Source organism: Scyliorhinus torazame, chromosome 2 (assembly GCF_047496885.1).
Source record: "Scyliorhinus torazame isolate Kashiwa2021f chromosome 2, sScyTor2.1, whole genome shotgun sequence".
In the NCBI taxonomy this organism is placed as follows: domain Eukaryota; kingdom Metazoa; phylum Chordata; class Chondrichthyes; order Carcharhiniformes; family Scyliorhinidae; genus Scyliorhinus; species Scyliorhinus torazame.
Genome location: NC_092708.1, coordinates 118618425 through 118642098, shown reverse-complemented (window position 1 = coordinate 118642098; position 23674 = coordinate 118618425).

Sequence of the window (23674 nt, the reverse complement as noted above, 5' to 3'; positions counted from 1 at the left end):
AATTTGCATACGTCCATGTGCTCACCCTAACTTGAAGGTGGTTTGTGGAGGAACTGTTGTCAAGTGACACTTAAACCCGAAACACTTCTTCAGTGTTTCCCACCCTACCCCCTCCTCTAACCAAAAAAAAACCAACTGCTGTAAAGATCAAGAGGAAGGCTCGAGGACAGGTAGAAGTAAAAAGAAGTTGAAATGTATCATCACAGCCTGCAGGTAAGGGATTGGCTGGTGACTGGTAAGTAGTTTTTATTTTATTTTCCCTCAGGTGTTATTGTGCGGGTCGCAGAGGTTGCTGAGTGAGTGCTTGTTGAGAAGGGGAGTGAATAACAAGTAAGTTCTTTCTTTTTCTTTTTTGTTAGAGGGGATGGCAGGGAAGGTAGTGCAATGTTCCTCCTGCAGAATGTTTGAGGTGAGGGACGCCGTAAGTGTCCCTGCTGATTTCATCTGTGGGAAGTGCACCCATCTCCAGCTCCTCAGAAACCACGTTAGGGAACTGGAGCTGGAGCTGGATGAACTTCAGATCATTCGGGAGGCAGAGGTGGTCATAGATAGAAGCTTCAGGGATGTAGTTACTCCAAAGAATAAAGATAGATGGGTGACAGTGAGAGGGGCTGGGAGGAAGCAGTCAGTACAGGGATCCCCTTTGGTCGTTCCCCTTAGTAACAAGTATACCACTTTGGATACTGTTGGGGGGGGACCTACCAGGGGTAAGCCATGGGGTACATAGAACATACAGTGCAGAAGGAGGCCATTCAGCCCATTGAGTCTGCACCAACCCACTTAAGCCCACTTAAGACTTCCACCCTATCCCCATAACCCAATAACCTTTTTTGGTTACTAAGGGCAATTTATCATGGCCAATCCACCAAACCTGCACGTCTTTGGACTGTGGGAGGAAACCGGAGCACCCGGAGGAAACCCACGCAGACATGGGGAGAACGTGCAGACTCTGCACAGACAGTGACCCATCGGGGAATCGAACCTGGGGCCCTGGCGCTGTGAAGCCACAGTGCTATCCACTTGTGCTACCGTGCTGCCAAAACAGGTCTCTGGCACAGAGTCTGTCCCTGTTGCTCAGAAGGGAAGGGGAGAGAGGAGTAGAGCATTAGTCATTGGAGACTCCATAGTTAGGGGGATAGGTAGGAGATTCTGTGGGAACGAGAGAGACTTGCGGTTGGTGTGTTGCCTCCCAGGTGCCAGGGTGCGTGATGTCTCGGATCGTGTTTTCGGGATCCTTAAGGGGGAGGGGGAGCAGCCCCAAGTCGTGGTCCACATAGGTACCAACGACATAGGTAGGAAAAGGGATAGGGATGTACGGCAGGAATTCAGGGAGCTAGGGTGGAAACTTAGATCTAGGACAAACAGAGTTATTATCTCTGGGTTGTTACCCATGCCAGGTGATAGCACGGCGAGGAATAGGGAGAGAGAGTAGTTGAACACGTGGCTACAGGGATGGTGCAGGAGGGAGGGTTTCAGACTTCTGGATAATTGGGGCTCATTCTGGGGTCAGTGGGACCTCGACAAATGGGATGGTCTACACCTGGACCAGAGGGGTACCAATATCCTGGGGGGGGGGGAAATTTGCTAATGCTCTTCGGCAGGGTTTAAACTAGTTCAGCAGGGGCTTGGGAACCTGAATTGTAGCTCCAGTATACAGGAGGTTGAGAGAAGTGAGGTCATGAGTAAGGTTTCAAAGTTGCAGGAGTGTACCGGCAGGCAGGAATGTGGTTTAAAGTGTGTCTTCTTCAATGCCAGGAGCATCCGGAATAAGGTGGGTGAACTTGCGGCATGGGTTGGTACTTGGGACTTCGATGTTGTGGCCATTTCGGAGACATGGATAGAGCAGGGACAGGAATGGTTGTTGCAGGTGCCGGGATTTAGATATTTCAGTAAGCTCAGGGAAGGTGGTAAAAGAGGGGGAGGGGTGGCATTGTTAGTCAAGGACAGTATTAGGGTGGCAGAAAGGACATTTGATGAGGACTCGTCTACTGAGGTAGTATGGGCTGAGGTTAGAAACAGGAAAGGAGAAGTCACCCTGTTAGGGGTTTTCTATAGGCCTCCGAAAAGTTCCAGGGATGTAGAGGAAAGGATTGCAATGATGATTCTGGATAGGAGCGAAAGGAACAGGGTAGTTGTTATGGGGGACCTTAACTTTCCAAATATTGATTGGAAACGCTATAGTTCGAGTACTTTAGATGGGTCCGTTTTTGTCCAATGTGTGCAGGAGGGTTTCCTGACACAGTATGTAGATAGGCCAACGAGAGGCGAGGCCATATTGGATTTGATACTGGGTAATGAACCAGGACAGGTGTTAGATTTGGAGGCAGGTGAGCGTTTTGGTGATAGTGACCACAATTCGATTACGTTTACTTTAGTGATGGAAAGGGATAGGTATATACCGCAGGGCAAAAGTTATATCTGGGGGAAAGGCAATTATGATGCGATGAGGCAAGACTTAGGATGCATCGGATGGAGAGGAAAACTGCAGGGGATGTGCACAATGGAAATGTGGAGCTTGTTCAAGGAACAGCTACTGCGTGTCCTTGATAAGTATGTACCTGTCAGGCAGGGAGGAAGTGGTCGAGCAAGGGAACCGTGGTTTACTAAAGCAGTCGAAACACTTGTCAAGAGGAAGAAGGAGGCTTATGTAAAGATGAAACATAAAGGTTCAGTTAGGTCGCTCGAGAGTTACAAGTTAGCTAGGAAGAACCTAAAGAGAGAACTAAGAAGAGCCAGGAGGGGACATGAGAAGTCTTTGGCAGGTAGCATCAAGGATAACCCTAAAGCTTTCTATAGATATGTCAGGAATAAACAAATGACTACGGTAAGAGTAGGACCAGTCAAGGACAGTAGTGGGAAGTTGTGCTTGGAGTCCGAGGAGATAGGAGAGGTGCTAAATGAATATTTTTGTCAGTATTCACACAGGAAAAAGACAATGTTGTCGAGAAGAATACTGAGATTCAGGCTACTAGACTAGAAGGGCTTGAGGTTCATAAGGAGGAGGTGTTAGCAATTCTGGAAAGTGTGAAAATAGATAAGTCCCCTGGGCCGGATGGAATATATCCTAGGATTCTCTGGGAAGCTAGGGAGGAGATTGCTGAGCCTTTGGCTTTGATCTTTAAGTCATCTTTGTCTAAGGAATAGTGCCAGAAGACTGGAAGATAGCAAATGTTGTCCCCTTGTTCAAGAAGGGAAGTAGAGACAACCCCGGTAACTATAGACCAGTGAGCCTTACTTCTGTTGTGGGCAAAATCTTGGAAAGATTTATAAGAGGTAGGATGTATAATCATCTGGAAAGGAATAATTTGATTAGAGATAGTCAACACAGTTTTGTGAAGGGTAGGTCGTGCCTCACAAACCTTATTGAGTTCTTTTAGAAGGTGACCAAACAGGTGGATGAGGGTAAAGCAGTTGATGTGGTGTATATGGATTTCAGTAAAGCGTTTGATAAGGTTCCCCACGGTAGGCTACTGCATAAAATACGGAGGCATGGGATTCAGGGTGATTTAGCAGTTTGGATCAGAAATTGGCTAGCTGGAAGAAGACAAAGGGTGGTGGTTGATGGGAAATGTTCAGACTGGAGTCCAGTTACTAGTGGTGTACCACAAGGATCTGTTTTGGAGCCACTGCTGTTTGTCATTTTTATAAATGACCTGGAGGAGGGTGTAGAAGGATGGGTGAGTAAATTTGCAGATGACACTAAAGTCAGTGGAGTTGTGGACAGTGCGGAAGGATGTTACAAGTTACAGAGGGACATAGATAAGCTACAGCTCTGGGCTGAGAGGTGGCAAATGGAGTTTAATACAGAAAAGTGTGAGATGTTTCATTTTGGAAGGAATAACAGGAAGACAGAGTACTGGGCTAATGGTAAGATTCTTGGCAGTGTGTATGAACAGAGAGATCTCTGTGTCCATGTACATAGATCCCTGAAAGTTGCCACCCAGGTTGAGAGGGTTGTTAAGAAGGCGTACGGTGTGTTAGCTTTTATTGGTAGAGGGATTGCGTTTTGGAGCCATGAGGTCATGTTGCAGCTGTACAAAACTCTGGTGCGGCCGCATTTGGAGTATTGCGTGCAATTCTGGTCGCCGCATTATAGGAAGGATGTGGAAGCATTGGAAAGGGTGCAGAGGAGATTTACCAGAATGTTGCCTGGTATGGAGGGAAGATCTTGTGAGGAAAGGCTGAGGGACTTGAGGCTGTTTTCATTAGAGAGAAGAAGGTTAAGAGGTGACTTAATTGAGGCATACAAGATGATCAGAGGATTGGATAGGGTGGACAGTGAGAGCCATTTTCCTCAGATGGTGATGTCTAGCACGAGGGGACATAGCTTTAAATTGAGGGGAGATAGATATAAGACAGATGTCAGAGGTAGGTTCTTTACTCAGAGAGTAGTAAGGGCGTGGAATGCCCTGCCTGCAACAGTAGTGGACTCGCCAACACTAAGGGCATTCAAATGGTAATTGGATAGACATATGGACGATAAGGGAATAGTGTAGATGGGCTTTAGAGTGGTTTCACAGGTCTGCACAACATCGAGGGCCGAAGGGCCTGTACTGCGCTGTAATGTTCTATGTTCTATGTTCTATGTTCTACCTCCGAAACCCCCCATCTAGTTCCCCCGGCACAAACCGGTGATTGCCACAAATTGGAGGCCAAATCGATGCTCTCTCCACTCCCATGATGTTCCGCCACTGTTCCCACACCCTCAAAGCTGCCACCATCACCGAGCTTGTGGAGTACCGAGCCAACGAGAACGGCGGAGGTGCCATGACCAGTGCCTCTATACCCATCTTACCTGTATAACTGTCTAAATGCTTTTTAAAAGACAAAATTGTACTCGCCTCTGCTACTGCCTCTGGCAGCTCGTTCCAGAGACTCACCACCTTCTGCATGAAATATTTGCCCCTCTGGACCCTTTTGTTTCTCTCCCCTCTCACCTTAACCTAAGTCCTATAGTTTTAGACTCCCCTACCTTTGGGAAAAGATGTTGACTATCTACCTTATCTATGCCCCTCATTATTTTATAGACCTCTATAAGATCATCCCTAAGCCGAGGAAAAAAGTCCCAGTCTATCCAGTCTCTCCTTATAATTCAAACCATTAAGTCCCGATAGCATACGAGTGATGCACGATCAATCACCACTAAAGCGAGGTAGTAGTCCAACTGAAGGCTTTTATAAGCTTGATGTTTCCCAAAGCAGCTCAGGTACAGAAAGAAGGCTGCTGGGACGGCATGGGCTCTTATACCTGCCTTGCAGGGCGGAGCTACCATACAGCTTGACCAATAGGAAACATACAATATCTACCAATGGTGTTCCAGCATTACCAGATACCGTAATACCCCTACACAGACTACCACATTTACCCCCTGTTAAAAAAAAGTCTGGCGGGGATGGTGGCTTGATATTACAACATGGTAACATGGTAGAAATTATAATTATGGAGGTACCGTAATACCTCCGTTTTGTAACTATTTACAGATTCATAATTAACTATACACTTTAAAATGAAGCAATCAGTCGATCGGGGGCCCTGGTCGTCCTCTGTGATTGTCGAAGCTTCGGTGGTGACTCCGTTGGAGGCTCGGGCGTCTGTGACTCCGGGAGCGTGGCCTCGATCTCTGTGACAGCTTCAACACTCCTAGACGGCGCTGGTGGGGAAAACGGTTGACCTGGGAAGGGAGCGTCTGCGGGGTGCATCGGTGGGTGGGGGGGCCTAGACGGGGCCGGCGGAAGGACCGATCCTCCTGTAAGGTGCACCGGTGGGAGGGAGGGAGGGACTGGTGGCTGGGGTGTGCGTGGGGATCCGGTGGGCGCCAGGGCTCGTAGGGAGACTGTATCTTGTCGGCCGTCGGGGCACACCACATAAGCGTACTGGGGGTTAGCATGGAGAAGATGAACCCTCTCGACCAACGGGTCCGACTTGTGCGCCCGCACGTGTTTTCGGAGCAGGATGGGTCCGGGAGCTGCCAGCCAGGTCGGGAGCGAGGTCCCAGAGGAGGACTTCCTGGGGAAGACAAGGAGACGTTCGTGAGGTGTTTGGTTGGTCGTGGTACACAGCAGTGACCGGATGGAGTGGAGGGCATCCGGGAGGACCTTTTGCCAGCGGGAGACTGGGAGATTCCTGGACCGTAGGGCCAATAGGACGGCCTTCAAGACCGTTCCGTTCTCCCTCTCTACCTGTCCGTTACCCCGGGGTTGTAACTGGTCGTCCTGCTCGAGGCGATGCCCTTGCTGAGCAGGAATTGACGCAGTTCGTCGCTCATAAAGGAGGACCCCCCTATCACTATGTATGTAAGCGGGGAACCCGAACAGTGTAAAGATGCTATGGAGGGCCTTGATCACGGTGGTTGCGGTCATGTCGGGGCAGGGGATGGCGAATGGGAACCAGGAGTACTCGTCAATCACATAGAACATAGAACATAGAAAATACAGCACAGAACAGGCCCTTCGGCCCACGATGTTGTGCCGAACCTTTGTCCTAGATTAATCATAGATTATCATTGAATTTACAGTGCAGAAGGAGACCATTCGGCCCTTTGAGTCTGCACCGGCTCTTGGAAAGAGCACCCTACCCAAACTCAACACCTTCACCCAACACCAAGGGCAATTTGGACATTAAGGGCAATTTATCATTGGCCAATTCACCTAACCCGCACATCTTTGGATTGTGGGAGGAAACCGGAGCACCCGGAGGAAACCCACGCAGACACGGGGAGGACGTGCAGACTCCGCACAGTCAGTGACCCAAGCCGGAATCGAACCTGGGACCCTGGAGCTGTGAAGCAATTGTGCTATCCACAATGCTACCGTGCTGCCCTTGAGAACAAATAAATCTACACTATATCATTTAACCGTAATCCATGTACCTATCCAATAGCTGCTTGAAGGTCCCTAATGTTTCCGACTCAACTACTTCCACAGGCAGTGCATTCCATGCCCCCACTACTCTCTGGGTAAAGAACCTACCTCTGATATCCCTCCTATATCTTCCACCTTTCACCTTAAATTTATGTCCCCTTGTAATGGTTTGTTCCACCCGGGGAAAAAGTCTCTGACTGTCTACTCTATCTATTCCCCTGATCATCTTATAAACCTCTATCAAGTCGCCCCTCATCCTTCTCCGTTCTAATGAGAAAAGGCCTAGCACCCTCAACCTTTCCTCGTAAGACCTACTCTCCATTCCAGGCAACATCCTGGTAAATCTTCTTTGCGCCTTTTCCAAAGCTTCCACATCCTTCCTAAAATGAGGCGACCAGAACTGTACACAGTACTCCAAATGTGGCCTTACCAAAGTTTTGTACAGCTGCATCATCACCTCACGGCTCTTAAATTCAATCCCTCTGTTAATGAACGCGAGCACACCATAGGCCTTCTTCACAGCTCTATCCACTTGAGTGGCAACTTTCAAAGATGTATGAACATAGACCCCAAGATCTCTCTGCTCCTCCACATTGCCAAGAACTCTACCGTTAACCCTGTATTCCGCATTCATATTTGTCCTTCCAAAATGGACAAGCTCACACTTTTCAGGGTTAAACTCCATCTGCCACTTCTCAGCCCAGCTCTGCATCCTATCTATGTCTCTTTGCAGCCGACAACAGTCCTCCTTACTATCCACAACTCCACCAATCTTCGTATCGTCTGCAAATTTACTGACCCACCCTTCAACTCCCTCATCCAAGTCATTAATGAAAATCACAAACAGCAGAGGACCCAGAACTGATCCCTGCGGTACGCCACTGGTAACTGGTATCCAGGCTGAATATTTGCCATCCACCACCACTCTCTGACTTCTATCGGTTAGCCAGTTCGTTATCCAACTGGCCAAATTTCCCACTATCCCATGCCTCCTTACTTTCTGCATAAGCCTACCATGGGGAACTTTATCAAATGCCTTACTAAAATCCATGTACACTACATCCACTGCTTTACCTTCATCCACATGCTTGGTCACCTCCTCGAAGAATTCAATAAGATTTGTAAGGCAAGACCTACCCCTCACAAATCCGTGCTGACTATCCCTAATCAAGCAGTGTCTTTCCAGATGCTCAGAAATCCTATCCTTCAGTACCCTTTCCATTACTTTGCCTACCACCGAAGTAAGACTAACTGGCCTGTAATTCCCAGGGTTATCCCTAGTCCCTTTTTTGAACAGGGGCACGACATTCGCCACTCTCCAATCCCCTGGTACCACCCCTGTTGACAGTGAGGACGAAAAGATCATTGCCAACGGCTCTGCAATTTCATCTCTTGCTTCCCATAGAATCCTTGGATATATCCCGTCAGGCCCGGGGAACTTGTCTATCCTCAAGTTTTTCAAAATGCCCAACACATCTTCCTTCCTAACAAGTATTTCCTCGAGCTTACCAATCTGTTTCACACTGTCCTCTCCAACAATATCGCCCCTCTCATTTGTAAATACAGAAGAAAAGTACTCGTTCAAGACCTCTCCTATCTCTTCAGACTCAATACACAATCTCCCGCTACTGTCCTTGATCGGACCTACCCTCGCTCTAGTCATTCTCATATTTCTCACATATGTGTAAAAGGCCTTGGGGTTTTCCTTGATCCTACCCGCCAAAGATTGTTCATGCCCTCTCTTAGCTCTCCTAATCCCTTTCTTCAGTTCCCTCCTGGCTATCTTGTATCCCTCCAATGCCCTGTCTGAACCTTGTTTCCTCAGCCTTACATAAGTCACCTTTTTCCTCTTAACAAGACATTCAACCTCTCTTGTCAACCATGGTTCCCTCACTCGACCATCTCTTCCCTGTCTGACAGGGACATACATATCAAGGACACGTAGCACCTGTTCCTTGAACAAGTTCCACATTTCACTTGTGTCCTTCCCTGCCAGCCTATGTTCCCAACTTATGCACTTCAATTCTTGTCTGACAACATCGTATTTACCCTTCCCCCAATTGTAAACCTTGCCCTGTTGCACGTACCTATCCCTCTCCATTACTAAAGTGAAAGTCACAGAATTGTGGTCACTATCTCCAAAATGCTCCCCCACTAACAAATCTATCACTTGCCCTGGCTCATTACCCAGTACTAAATCCAATATTGCCCCTCCTCTGGTCGGACAATTTACATACTGCGTTAGAAAAGCTTCCTGGACACACTGCACAAACACCACCCCATCCAAACTATTTGATCTAAAGAGTTTCCACTCAATATTTGGGAAGTTAAAGTCGCCCATGACTACTACCCTATGACTTCTGCACCTTTCCAAAATCTGTTTCCCAATCTGTTCCTCCACATCTCTGCTACTATTGGGGGGCCTATAGAAAACCCCTAACAAGGTGACTGCTCCTTTCCTATTTCTGACTTCAACCCATACTACCTCATTAGGGTGATACTCCTCGAACTGCCTTTCTGCAGCTGTTATACTATCTCTAATTAATAATGCCACCCCGGGACTTCCGGGTGCGGCTATGCAGAGCTAGGTCGCATATTCGGCAGCTCCTGCTTGGAACGGACTTTTGGGCTCTTTTACAGGGCCCCCACGGCATTTGTTTGACATTTCCCGGTGTGGGAAGAAGGCGGCAATATTCCCCCGACAGTGTCCCCCAGGAAGGGTATGTCTCTTGGTTGCCAGACACACGCAGAAACAGTGAAAGATTTGGCTGCAACTACAGGATAAACAGGGCCTCTTCCAGCATGCAGGCGGGGGAAGGGCAAGCTTAAAGCTGCAAGCTGACCTGAGGGCCTGTATCAAAGGTGAATTCTAGCAGCAGAGGGAACAACTGTGAAAAGACCTCATCAAGGCCACTGAAGGGACTTCCGGTTGCGGTGATGCCTAGCTAGCCGCACGCTTCGGCGGCTCCAGCTCCGACGGACCTTCGGGCTCTTTTAAGAGCCTCAACGGGGAATTTTTCGACGACGCAACCCGGTGTGGGGCGTGTGAGAAGGGAGTCCCCCCCAAACGAAGGAGGAAAAAACCGGCGGCGGCAGCTGCAGCGCGAGGAATCGTCGACCAAATGGTCAGAAAGAGAGAAGTACAAGATGGCGGCGGAGAAAGCGCAGGCGACATGGGGGCCTGAGCATGAAATTGTGAGACGGTGCGTGGAGCTGCTGAAGAGGGAGGTGCTGACCCCGTTGCTACAGGCAATTGAGGGGCTCAAGGAGACATTAAAGACCCAGGAGACAGAGCTCCGTGTGGTGGAGCAGAAGGTGACAGATATTGAGGACGAGATCCTGGGCCTGGCGGTTAAGACACAGACGCACGAGGCACTTCATAAAAAGTGTACTGAAAGGATCGAAGCCCTAGAAAATGGAGCGCGAAGGAAGAACCTTCGGATACTGGGTCTCCCTGAGGGTGTGGAAGGAGTGGACTGTGGAGCGTACGCAAGTACGATGCTGAGCTCACTGATGGGTGCTGAGGCCCCTACGGGCCCCTTGGAGGTGGAGTGGGCAAATCGGATTCCGGCGAGAAGACCAAAAGCGGGAGAACCACCCAGGGCGATAATCGTGCGATTTTACCGCCTTAAGGATAGAGAAGAGGTCCTGAGATGGGCTAAAAAGGTGCGGAGTAGCAGATGGGAGAATGCAGTGGTACGGGTATACCAGGATTGGAGTGCGGAGGTGGCGAGAAGGAGGGCGAGCTTCAACCGAGCCAAAGAGGTGTTGCATAAAAGGAAGGTGAAGTTCGGGATGCTGCAGCCGGCAAGACTATGGGTCACGTATCAGGAGAGACACCATTATTTCGAGACGGCGGAGGAAGCATGGACCTTCATCAAAGAAGAGAAATTGGATCGGAACTGAGGGACTGATGCTGCAGGAAATGTTATTGTTAATGTTACGGTGGAAGTTAATTGAGAAGTAAACAGGGAAGGGGGGAGACATTGGGGAAATGTGGGCGCCGGTGAGGGGGGAAAGACGGGACATAGTTGGAGAATGGGGAAGGGGAGGGGGAGGGGAAAGGGAGCTGCGCCATAAGAGGCGGGTCAGGTAAAGGGATGTTCCCGCACCAGAAAGAATAAGGCGGGAAGACAGGCGCAAGGCGGATGGGAGTTCCCCACATGGGGGGGGTCGAGGAGTGAGCAGGAGTAGCCGGGGTCAGTTGAAGTCAGCTGACTTACGGAAGTAATATGGGGGGAGCAATCAAGCTAGAAAGAGATCTAGCGGGGAGGGGAGGAGGGAGGGAGAAGGGGGGGGGGGGACAACTGGGTTGCTGCTGCGGAAATCCAAAAGGAAATGGCTAAAGAGTGGGTGGGCGGGGATGGTGTGCGACGCTGGGGGAGCGAGCGGGAGCGTGGAGGCGGGATATGGGACTGGCCTAGAGAAGGTAATGGCTAGTCGACAAGGGAGGGGGGCAGGTAGCCCCCTAGTGAGGCTGATCACGTGGAACGTGAGAGGCCTGAACGGACCGATAAAAAGGGCCCGAGTGCTCGCGCATTTGAAAGGACTAAGGGCAGACGTGGTTATGCTCCAAGAGACGCACCTAAAGGTGGCGGACCAAGTTAGGCTAAGGAAAGGATGGGTGGGACAGGTGTTCCACTCAGGACTGGACGCGAGGAATAGAGGGGTGGCCATTTTGGTGGGGAAACGGGTCGCATTTGAAGCGAGGAACGTCGTGGCAGATAGCGGAGGTGGATGTGTGGTGGTGGGTGGCAGGCTGGAGGGAATGGAGGTCGTGTTGGTTAACGTGTATGCCCCAAACTGGGACGATGCGGGATTTATGAGACGGATGCTGGGGCGTATACCGGACCTGGAGGTAGGAAACTTGATTTTAGGAGGGGACTTTAATACGGTGCTGGACCCGGGGCTGGATAGATCCAGCTCGGGGACCGGAAGAAGGCCGGCAGCGGCCAGGGTACTTAAGGGGTTTATGGACCAAATGGGGGGAGTGGATCCATGGCGATTTCTTAGACCTAGGGCTAGGGAGTATTCCTTCTTCTCCCATGTCCATAAAGTGTACTCCCGGATAGATTTTTTTGTTTTGGGAAGGTCGTTGATCTCTAGGGTGGAAGAAGCTGAGTACTCAGCCATAGCGGTTTCGGATCATGCCCCACATTGGGTGGACCTGGAATTAGGAGAGGAAAGGGAGCAGAGAACACTCTGGCGATTAGATGTGGGACTGATGGCGGATGAGGGAGTGTGTGCAAGAGTGCGGGGGTGTATTGAGAGATACCTGGAGGTCAATGACGACGGCGAGGTCCCTGTGGGAGTGGTATGGGAAGCACTAAAAGCGGTGATCAGAGGAGAGCTGATCTCCATTGGGGCCCACAAAAGGAAAACAGAGGCCAAGGAAAGGGAAAGATTACTGGGGGAGATTTTAAGGGTGGATAGGGAATTTGCAGAGACCCCGGAGGAGGAATTGTACAGGGAGAGGAGACGACTCCAGACGGAATTTGACCTTCTGACCACCAGAAAGGCGGAGGTACTGTGGAGGAAGGCACAGGGGAGGAGGTATGAATATGGGGAAAAGGCGAGTCGCCTGTTGGCTCATCAATTGCGAAAGAGGGCAGCAGCGAGGGAAATAGGAGGAATTAGAGACGAAAGGGGAGACACGGTGCGAAGGGCAGGAAAGATAAATGAGGTGTTCGGGACCTTCTATGGGGAACTGTGTGGGTCTCGACCCCCAGAGGGAGAGGAGGGGATGCGGCAGTTCCTGGACCAGTTGAGGTTCCCGGAAGTGGAGGAGCGGGGGGTGGTAGGCCTGGGGGCACCGATTGGGGTGGACGAGGTTGTTGGGGGACTGGGAGGCATGCAAGCAGGGAGGGCCCCAGGACCAGACGGGTTCCCGGTGGAGTATTGCAGGGGGTGTGTGGACTTGTTGGCCCCGTTGATGGTGAGGACGTTCGATGGGGCCAGGAAAGGGGGGACTCTACCCCCGGCGATGTCGGAGGCGACGATGTCGTTGGTTTTGAGGAGGGATGAAGATCCGTTGCAGTGCGGGTCCTATAGACCCATTTCATTGTTGAACGTGGACGCCAAATTGTTGGCGAGGGTACTGGCATCGAGGATGGAGGACTGTGTCCCGGGGGTGGTGCACGAAGACCAGACAGGGTTCGTAAAAGGGAGACAACTGAATGTTAACGTGCGACGACTATTGGGGGTGATGGTGGTGCCCCCGGTGGAGGGGGAGGCGGAGATGGTGGCGGCAATGGACGCAGAGAAGGCATTTGATAGGGTGGAGTGGGAGTATTTATGGGAAGTGTTGAGGGGGTTTGGGTTTGGGAACGGGTTTATTGGCTGGGTTGGACTTCTTTGTGGGGCTCCAGCGGCGGGCGTGGTTGCGGGTCGACATGGATCGGAGTATTTCCGACTATATAGGGGAACAAGACAGGGATGCCCGCTGTCTCCATTGTTGTTCGCGTTGGCAATTGAACCTCTGGCCATGGCGTTGAGAGACTCCAGGAAATGGAGAGGGGTGATTAGAGGGGGAGAAGAACACCGAGTCTCGTTATATGCGGATGACCTATTGTTGTGCGTGTCGGACCCAGCGGGGGGAATGATAGAGGTTATGCGAATTTTGGGGGGGTTCGGGGATTTCTCGGGGTGTGGGCTGGACATGGGGAGGAGTGAATTGTTTGTGGTGCATCCGGGGGACCAGAGTGGAGAGGTGGAAGGCTTGCCTCTAGGGAAAGTGGAGGGAGGCTTCCGGTGCCTGGGGGTTCGGGTCGCTAGGAGCTGGGGAACCTTGCACAGACTTGGTCTGACACGGTTGGTGGAGCAGGTGGAGGGGGACTTCGGGGGGTGGGACGTGCGGCCTCTGTCGCTGGCGGGCGGGGTGCGGGCGGTTGGGATGGTGGTCCTCCCGAGGTTCTTGTTTGTGTTTCGGTGTCTCCCTGTGCTAATCACTAAGACCTTTTTTGGTGGAGTGGACGGGAGCGTCACGAGCTTCGTGTGGGCGGGGAAGGTTCCGGGAGTGGGGAGGGGGTTCCTTCAGCGTAGTAGGGACAGAGGAGGATTGGCACTACCGAACTTGGGCGATTACTATTGGGCCGCCAATGTGGCAATGATACGTAAATGGATGATGGAGGGTGAGGGAGCGGCGTGGGAAAGACTGGAGAGAAAGTCCTGTAAAGGGACGAGTTTAGAGGCGCTGGTGACGGCGCCGCTACCGATCTCACCTAAAAAGTTTACCACGAACCCGGTGGTGGCGGCAACATTGAATATCTGGGGACAGTGGAGGCGACAGAGAGGGGTGCGGGGAGCCCTGGTGGGGTCCCCAATCAGGAACAACCATAGGTTCGCCCCAGGAAGAATGGATGGAGGATTTCAGAGCTGGTTCCAGTTGGGAATTAGGAGGGTGGGAGATTTATTTATAGATGGGACTTTTGCGAGCTTGGGAGCATTGGAGGAAAAGTATAAGTTGCCCCGGGGAAATTTCTTGAGATATATGCAGGTGAGGGCATTTACTAGACAACAGGTGAGGGAATTTCCATTGCTCCCGACACAGGGGATACAGGACAGGGTGCTTTCAGGGGTGTGGGTCGGAGAGGGCAAGGTGTCAGAGATTTACCGAGAGATGAGGGAAGAGGGGGAGGAGTCGGTGGGCGAACTAAAAGGAAAGTGGGAAGAAGAACTAGGGGAGGAGATAGAGGAGGGTATGTGGGCTGATGCCCTAAGCAGGGTAAATTCCTCTTCCTCATGCGCCAGGCTTAGCCTGATTCAATTTAAGGTGCTACATAGAGCACACATAACGGGAGCAAGATTGAGCAGGTTCTTTGGAGTGGAGGACAAATGTGGGAGGTGTGGCGGGAGCCCGGCAAACCACGCACATATGTTTTGGGCATGCCCGGCACTGGAAGGGTATTGGAAGGGAGTGACAGGAGTGATTTCGCGGGTGGTGAGGGCCCGGGTCAAACCAGGCTGGGGGTTAGCTCTATTTGGAGTTGCGGAAGAGTCGGGAGTGCAGGAGGCGAAAGAGGCCGACGTTGTGGCCTTTGCGTCCCTAGTAGCCCGGCGCAGGATCCTACTCATGTGGAAGGAGGCGAAACCCCCCGGACTGGAGGCCTGGGTAAATGATATGGCGGGGTTCATTAAACTGGAGCAGATAAAGTTTGCCCTGAGAGGATCGGCTCAAGGGTTCACCAGGCGGTGGCAGCCATTTCTCGACTACCTAGGGGAACGTTAGAGGGAAGACAGATGACCAGCAGCAGCAACCCAGGGGGAGGGGGGGGGGGGGGGGGGAGGGGGGGTTTAGTTTAGGTCAAAGATAAAGGGGTTTTGTTACTTGTGTATTGTTTAAAATTTCTGTATTGTTATTGTTGCGTTTGCTTTGTAAGAGGGGAAAAATTGTTGTTTGGGAAAAAATTTTCAATAAAACATTTATAAAAAAAAAAAAAAAAAAAAAAAAAAAAAAAAAAAAATAATGCCACCCCCCCACCTCTTTTACCACCCTCCCTAATCTTATTGAAACATCTATAACCAGGGACCTCCAACAACCATTTCTGCCCCTCTTCTATCCAAGTTTCCGTGATGGCCACCACATCGTAGTCCCAAGTACCGATCCATGCCTTAAGTTCACCCACCTTATTCCTGATGCTTCTTGCGTTGAAGTATACACACTTCAACCCCTCTCCGTGCCTGCAAGTACTCTCCTTTGTCAGTGTTCCCTTCCCCACTGCCTCATTACACGCTTTGGCGTCCTGAATATCGGCTACCTTATTTGCTGGACTACAAATCCGGTTCCCATTCCCCTGCCAAATTAGTTTAATCACGTTCAGGAAGTACGTGTTGTGGTCGGTGGAGGGGAGGGGGCCTTTGAAGTCCATGCTGAGGCGTTCAAAGGGATGGGAAGCTTTTATGAGGTCTGCTTTCTCTGGCCGGTAGAAGAGCGGTTTGCACTCAGCGCAGATTTGGCAGTTCCTTGGTGGCTGTCCTGACCTGACCTCCTCGATGGAGTAGGGCAGGTTGCGGGTCTTGATAAAGTGGAAAAGGCAAGTGACCCCCGGGTGGCAGAGGTCTTCGTGGAGGGCTCGGAGGCGGTCCACTTGTGCATTGGCACATGTGCCGCGGGACAGGGCATCAGGAGGCTTGTTTAGCTTCCCGGGACGACACAAGATCTCGTAGTTGTAGGTGGAGAGTTCTATCCTCCACCGCAAGATCTTATCGTTTTTTATCTTGCCTCCTGTGCATTATCGAACATGAAAGCAACCGACCGTTGGTCAGCGAGGAGAGTGAATCTCCTGCCGGCCAGGTAATGCCTACAATGTCGCACAGCTTCTACTATGGCCTGGGCCTCCTTTTTGACTGAGGAGTGGCGGATTTCAGAAGCATGGAGGGTACGTGAGAAGAAGGCCACGGGTCTGCCCGCTTGGTTGAGGGTGACCGCCAGAACTACGTCAGACGCATCGCTCTCGACCTGGAAGGGGAGGGACTCGTCGATGGCATGCATCGTGGCCTTTGCAATGTCTGCATGGATGCGGCTGAAGGCCTGGCGGGCCTCGATCGACAGGGGAAAAACTGTGGATTGGATCAGGGGACGGGCCTTGTCTGCATATTTGGGGACCCAATGGGCATAGTAAGAGAAAAACCCTGGGCAACGCTTCAGGGCCTTGGAGCAGTGAGGGAGGGGGAACTCCATAAGGGTGCGCATGTGTTCAGGGTCGGGGCCTATAACTCCATTTCGCACTACGTAGCCCGGGATGGCTAGCCGGTCGGTGCTGAACACGCATTTATCCTTGTTATATGTAAGGTTAAGGATCTTTGCGGTCTGGAGGAATTTTCGGAGGTTGGTGTCGTGGTCCTGCTGGTCGTGGCCGCAGATGGTGACATTATCGAGATACGGGAATGTTGCCCGTAAACCGTACTGATCAACCATTCGGTCCATCTCGCGCTGGAAGACCGAGACCCCGTTGGTGACACCGAAGGGAACCCTTAAGAAGTGATAGAGCCGCCCAGCTGCCTCGAAGGCAGTGTATTTGCGGTCACTAGTGCGGATGGGGAGCTGGTGGTAGGCGGACTTAAGATCCACCGTGGAGAAGACCTTGTAATGCGCGATCCTGTTTACCAGGTCGGATATGCGGGGGAGAGGGTACGTGTCCAGCTGCGTAAACCTGTTGATGGTCTGACTGTAGTCGATGACCATCCTATGCTTCTCCCCGGTCTTTGCCACCACTATTTGAGCTCTCCAGGGACTGTTGCTAGCTTCAATGACTCCTCCCTCAGTAGCCGTTGGACCTCTGACCTAATAAAGATCCGATCCTGGGCACTGTACCGTCTGCTCCTGGTGGCGACGGGTTTGCAATCCGGGGTGTGGTTCGCAAACAGGGAAGGCAGATCGACCTTGAGGGTCGCGAGGCTGCAGACAGTGAGGGGGGCGGGGGGTATCGGGCTGCCGAATTTGAAAGTTAGACTTTGAAGATTATACTGGAAGTCTAAACCCAGGAGTGTGGCCGCGCAGAGGTGGGGAAGCACATAGAGACGGTAATTTTTAAACTCCCTTCCCTGGACTGTGAGGTTTGCTGCACAAAACCCCTTTATCTCTACTGAATGGGAACCGGAGGCCAGGGAGGTTTTTTTTAAAATATATTTTATTCAAGATTTTTTGGCCAAACATAACAGTACGTAGTGTTTCTTTTAAACAACAATAAAGCAATATAAATAACAGTGGCCAGTTTTAAACAAATAAATAAATAATATATGAACAGAAACAAAAACCAAACTAAATGGCAACTGCCTGGTCAAAAATAAATACACTCCAAAGATACAATCCAACAGTCCAATATACATTACCTAAAACAAGTGCCTATACATATACAATAACATCCCTGAGAGTCCGTCCGATTCCTCCCTCCCCCTCCCCCCTGGGTTGCTGCTGTTGTCTTCTTCTTTTCCATTCCCTCTATCTTTCTGTGAGGTAGTCGACGAACGGCTGCCACCGCCTGGTGAACCCTTGAGCCGAACCCCTTAGTACGAACTTAATCCGTTCTAACTTTATAAACCCTGCCATGTCGTTTATCCAGGTCTCCACACCCGGGGGTTTGGCTTCCTTCCACATTAACAATATACTGCTACTAGGGACGCAAAGGCCAAAACATCAGCCTCTCTCGCCTCCTGCACTCCCTCTTCTGCAACCCCAAATATAGCCAACCCCCAGCTTGGTTCGACCCGGAGCCCCACCACCTTCGAAAGCACCTTTGCCACCCCCACCCAAAACCCCTGTAGTGCCGGGCATGACCAGAACACGTGGGTGTGATTCGCTGGGCTTCTCGAGCATCTCGCACACCTAACCTCTACCCCCAAAAATTTACTGAGCCGTGCTCCAGTCATATGCGCCCTGTGTAACACCTTAAATTGTATCAGGCTTAGCCTGGCACACGAGGACGATGAGTTTACCCTGCTTAGGGCATCCGCCCACAGCCCCTCCTCAATCTCCTCCCCCAGCTCTTCTTCCCATTTCCCTTTCAGCTCATCTACCATGATCTCCCCCTCGTCCCTCATTTCCCTATATATGTCCGACAGCTTACCATCCCCCACCCATGTCTCTGAGATCACTCCATCCTGCACCTCCTGCGTCGGGAGTTGCGGGAATTCCCTCACCTGTTGCCTCGCAAAAGCCCTCAGTTGCATATACCGAAATGCATTTCCTTGGGGCAACCCATATTTTTCCGTCAGCGCTCCCAGACTCGCAAATGTCCCATCTACGAACAGATCTCTCAATTGTGCTACCCCTGCTCCTTGCCATGCTCCAAATCCCCCATCCATTCTCCCCGGAACAAACCTATGGTTATTTCTTATCGGGGACCGCACCGAGGCTCCCGTCTTTCCCCTATGCCGTCTCCACTGCCCCCAAATTTTCAATGTAGCCACCACCACCGGGCTTGTGGTGTATTTCTTCAGTGAGAACGGCAACGGTGCCGTCACCATAGCTTGTAGGCTAGTCCCCCTGCAGGACGCCCTCTCCAATCTCTTCCACGCCGCTCCCTCCTCTTCTCCCATCCACTTACACACCATTGAAATATTGGCATCCCAGTAGTACTCACTTAGGCTCGGCAGTGCCAGCCCCCCCCCTGTCCCTACTACGCTGCAAAAATCCCCTCCTCACTCTCGGGGTCTTCCCGGGCCACACAAAACTCATAATACTCTTCTCGATTCTTTTGAAAAAAGCCTTCGTGACCACCACCGGGAGGCACTGAAACACAAAAAGGAATCTCGGGAGGACCACCATTTTAACCACCTGCACCCTATCTGCCAGTGACAGGGACACCATGCCCCATCTCTTAAAGTCCTCCTCCATCTGTTCCACCAACCGCATTAAATTAAGCCTATGTAATGTACCCCAATTCTTGGCTATCTGGATCCCCAAGTACCGAAAGTCCCTTGTTACCTTCCTCAACGGTAAACCCTCTATTTCTCTGCTCTCCTCCCCTGGATGCACCACAAACAACTCACTTTTCCCCATGTTCAATTTATACCCTGAAAAATCCCCAAACTCCCCAAGTATCCGCATTATCTCTGGCATCCCCTCCGCCGGGTCCGCCACATATAGCAACAAATCATCCGCATACAGAGATACCCGGTGTTCTTCTCCCCCCCTAAGTACTCCCCTCCACTTCCTGGAACCCCTCAATGCTATGGCCAGGGGCTCAATCGCCAGTGCAAACAATAACGGGGACAGAGAACATCCCTGCCTCGTCCCTCTATGGAGCCGAAAATAATCAGACCCCCGTCCATTCGTGACCACGCTCGCCATCGGGGCCCTATACAGCAACTGTACCCATCTGATATACCCATCTCCAAAGCCAAATCTCCTCAGCACCTCCCACAAATAATCCCACTCCACTCTATCAAATGCTTTGTCGGCATCCATCGCCACCACTATCTCCGCTTCCCTCTCTGGTGGGGGCATCATCATTACCCCTAGCAGCCTCCGTATATTTGTATTCAGCTGTCTCCCCTTCACAAACCCAGTTTGGTCCTCATGAGCCACCCCCAGGACACAATCCTCTATCCTCGTTGCCATTACCTTGGCCAGAATCTTAGCGTCCACATTCAAGAGGGAAATAGGCCTATAGGACCCGCATTGCAGCGGGTCTTTTTCCTTCTTTAGGAGGAGCGATATCGTTGCCTCTGACATAGTCGGGGGCAGCTGCCCCCTTTCCCTCGCCTCATTAAAGGTTCTCATCAGTAGCGGGGCCAGCAAGTCCATATATTTCCTATAGAATTCAACTGGGAATCCGTCTGGTCCGGGGCCTTCCCCGCCTGCATGCTCCCAATCCCTTTCACTACTTCCTCCGTCTCAATCTGTGCTCCCAGTCCCGCCCTCTCCTGCTCCTCCACCTTAGGAAATTCCAGCTGATCCAGAAAGCACATCATTCTCTCCTTCCCATCCGGGGGCTGAGCTTCATATAATCTTTCATAAAATGCCTTGAACACTCCATTCACTCTCTCCGCTCCCCGCTCCATCTCTCCCTACTCATCTCTCACCCCCCCTATCTCCCTCGCTGCTCCCCTTTTCCTCAGTTGGTGGGCCAGCAACCTGCCTTCTCCCCATATTCGTACTGTACACCCTATGCCTTCCTCCATTGTGCCTCTGCATTACCCGTAGTCAACAAGTCAAATTCTTCATGTAGCCTTTGCCTTTCCCTGTACAGTCCCTCCTCCGGTGCCTCCGCATATTGTCTGTCCACCCTCAGAAGTTCTTTCAACAACCGCTCCCTTTCCCTACCCTCCTGCTTTCCTTTATGTGCCCTAATAGATATCAGCTTCCCTCTAACCACTGCCTTCAGCGCCTCCCAGACCACTCCCACCTGAACCTCCCATTTATCATTGAGTTCCATGTACCTTTCAATACACCCCCTCACCCTTAAACACCCCCCCTCTTCTGCCAATAATCCCATGTCCATTCTCCAGGGTGGACGCTGTTCTTTTTCCTCCCCTATCTCCATGTCCACCCAATGTGGAGCGTGATCCGAAATAGCTAAAGCCGTGTACTCCGTCCCCGTCACCTTCGGGATCAGTGCCCTTCCCAAAACAAAAAAGTCTATCCGTGAATAAACTTTGTGGACATAGGAGAAAAATGAAAACTCCTTACTCCTAGGTCTACTAAATCTCCAGGGGTCTACTCCTCCCATCTGCTCCATAAAGTCCTTAAGCACCCTAGCTGCAGCCGGCCTCCTTCCGGTCCTGGACCTCGATCTGTCCAGCCCTGGGTCCAGCACCGTATTAAAATCTCCACCCATTACCAACTTCCCCACCTCTAGGTCCGGGATACATCCTAACATTCGCCTCATAAAGTTGGCATCATCCCAGTTCGGGGCATATACGTTCACTAAGACCACCGCCTCCCCTTGCAATTTGCCACTCACCATCACGTATCTGCCCCCACTATCCGCCACTATGGTCTTTGTCTCAAACATTACCTGCTTCCCCACTAGTATAGCCACCCCCCTGTTTTTTGCATCTAGCCCCGAATGAAACACCTGCCCCACCCATCCTTTGCGTAGTCTGACCTGGTCTATCAGTTTCAGATGCGTCTCCTGCAGCATAACCACATCTGCCTTAAGTTTCTTTAGGTGTGCGAGTACCCGTGCCCTCTTTATCGGCCCGTTCAGCCCTCTCACATTCCACGTGATCAGCCGGGTTGGGGGGCTCTTTACCCCCCCCCCCCTTGTCGACTAGCCATCTCCTTTTTCAATCCAGCTCCTCACCCGGTTCCCACGTAGCCGTATCTCCCCCCAACGGCGCCCTCCCGCCCCGAACACCCCACCCCATACCAGCTCCCCCTTCTCCCCAGCAGCAGCAACCCAGTTAACCCCCCCCCCCCCCCCCCCCCCCCCGCTGGATCCCTCACTAGCGTAATTGCACCCCCCATGTTGCTCCCAGAAGTCAGCAAACTCTGGCCGACCTCGGCTTCCCCCCGTGACCTCGGCTCCCACTGTGCGAGGCCCCCTCCTTCCTGCTTCCCTGTTCCCGCCATGATTACCATAGCGCGGGAACAAATCCCGCACTTCCCATTTGGCCCCGCCCTCAATGGCCGGCGCCCCCAGCTCCTCATCCTCCCTCCCCCCCTCTCCCCCCCCACGACATGGGGAAGAGAGAAAAGTTACAGGGTCGCAGGATTAACAATTTGGGAAATCATCTCTTCCCCCTTTTCCCCCTCTTCACCCCACATATTCGCCCCACCACTTTGTCCCAAACGTTCTTTTTCTAGCCCGCTTATTCCAGTTTCTCCTCGACAATAAATGTCCACGCCTCTTCTGCCGTTTCAAAGTAGTGGTGTTTCCCTTGATGTGTGACCCACAGTCTTGCCGGCTGCAGCATTCCAAATTTAACCTTCCTTTTGTGCAGCACCGCCTTGGCCCGATTAAAGCTTGCCCTCCTTCTTGCCACCTCCGCACTCCAATCTTGATATACGCGGATAACCGCGTTCTCCCACCTAATGCTCCGAGTTTTCTTTGCCCATCTGAGGACCATCTCTCTGTCCTTATATCGGAGAAATCTCACCACTATGGCTCGAGGAATTTCTCCAGCCCTCGGTCTTCGCGCCATAACTCGATAGGCTCCTTCCACCTCCAACGGGCCCGTCGGGGCCTCCGATCCCATTAACGAGTGCAGCATCGTGCTCACATATGCCCCGACGTCCGCCCCTTCTGCACCTTCGGGAAGACCAAGAATCCTTAAATTCTTCCTCCTCGCATTATTCTCCAGCACCTCCAGCCTTTCCACACACCTTTTGTGTTGTGCCTCGTGCATCTCTGTCTTCACCACCAGGCCCTGTATGTCGTCCTCATTCTCAGCCTTCACGACCCGAAGCTCCTGCTCCTGGGTCTTTTGCTCCTCCTTTAGCCCTTCAATCGCCTGTAATATCGGGGCCAACAGCTCCTTCTTCATCTCCTTTTTAAGTTCTTCCACGCAACGCCGCAGGAACTCTTGTTGGTCAGGGCCCCATATTAAACTGCCTCCTTCCGACGCCATCTTGCTTTGTGCCTGCCTTCCTGGCCGCTGCTCTAGAGGATCGACCGCAATCCGGCCACTTTCCTCTCCTTTTTCCATCCGTGTCCAGGGGCGGATTCCCTTCTAGTTTACCACACAGTGTTTTTAGCCATTAAAATTGCCGTTGGGGCTCCTATTAAGAGCCCAAAAGTCCTTTCCACCGGGAGCTGCCGAAACGTGCGACTTAGCTGGTCATCACCGCACCCGGAAGTCGCCAGGGAGATTTTTTGATTAACGGGGTGGACGAGGAGCGAACAGCGCCTTACCGTGTCAGGGTGGATGAAGCTCTCCGTGCTTCCAGAATCGATTAAGCAGGACGTCTCGTGCCCATTGATCAGTACTGTTGTTGTAGCAGTTGAGAGTGTCCGATGCCGGGACTGGTCCGGTGTCACCAAGGCTAATCGCAGCAGTTGAGTGTTCTCTTCGGGCGGTGTGCGGTCAGCCAAGCTGGGGTCCCATTGGTTGCACATGGCTGGGGGTGCACAAAATGGCGTCGCCCATCCATCGAACGTGGCGTCCACGGGACAAGATGCCGGCGCCCGGAGGCCGCATGTCGCCCTGGAGGAGGAAGATGGCGCCGCCCGCTGGCCGCACGGGGACTGTGGAGAGGTTTGTGGTGGTGGTCCGCATTCGCCGCCGGAGACCGCGGCGACTGCACGGACCTGGCATACCACCACAAAGTGGCCCTTTTTACCGCATCCCTTGCAGGTGGATGCGTGGGCCGGGCAGCGCTGCCGGGGGTGCTTGTCCTGCCCCCCGGGGTTGCCAGGCCGCCTTGCAGC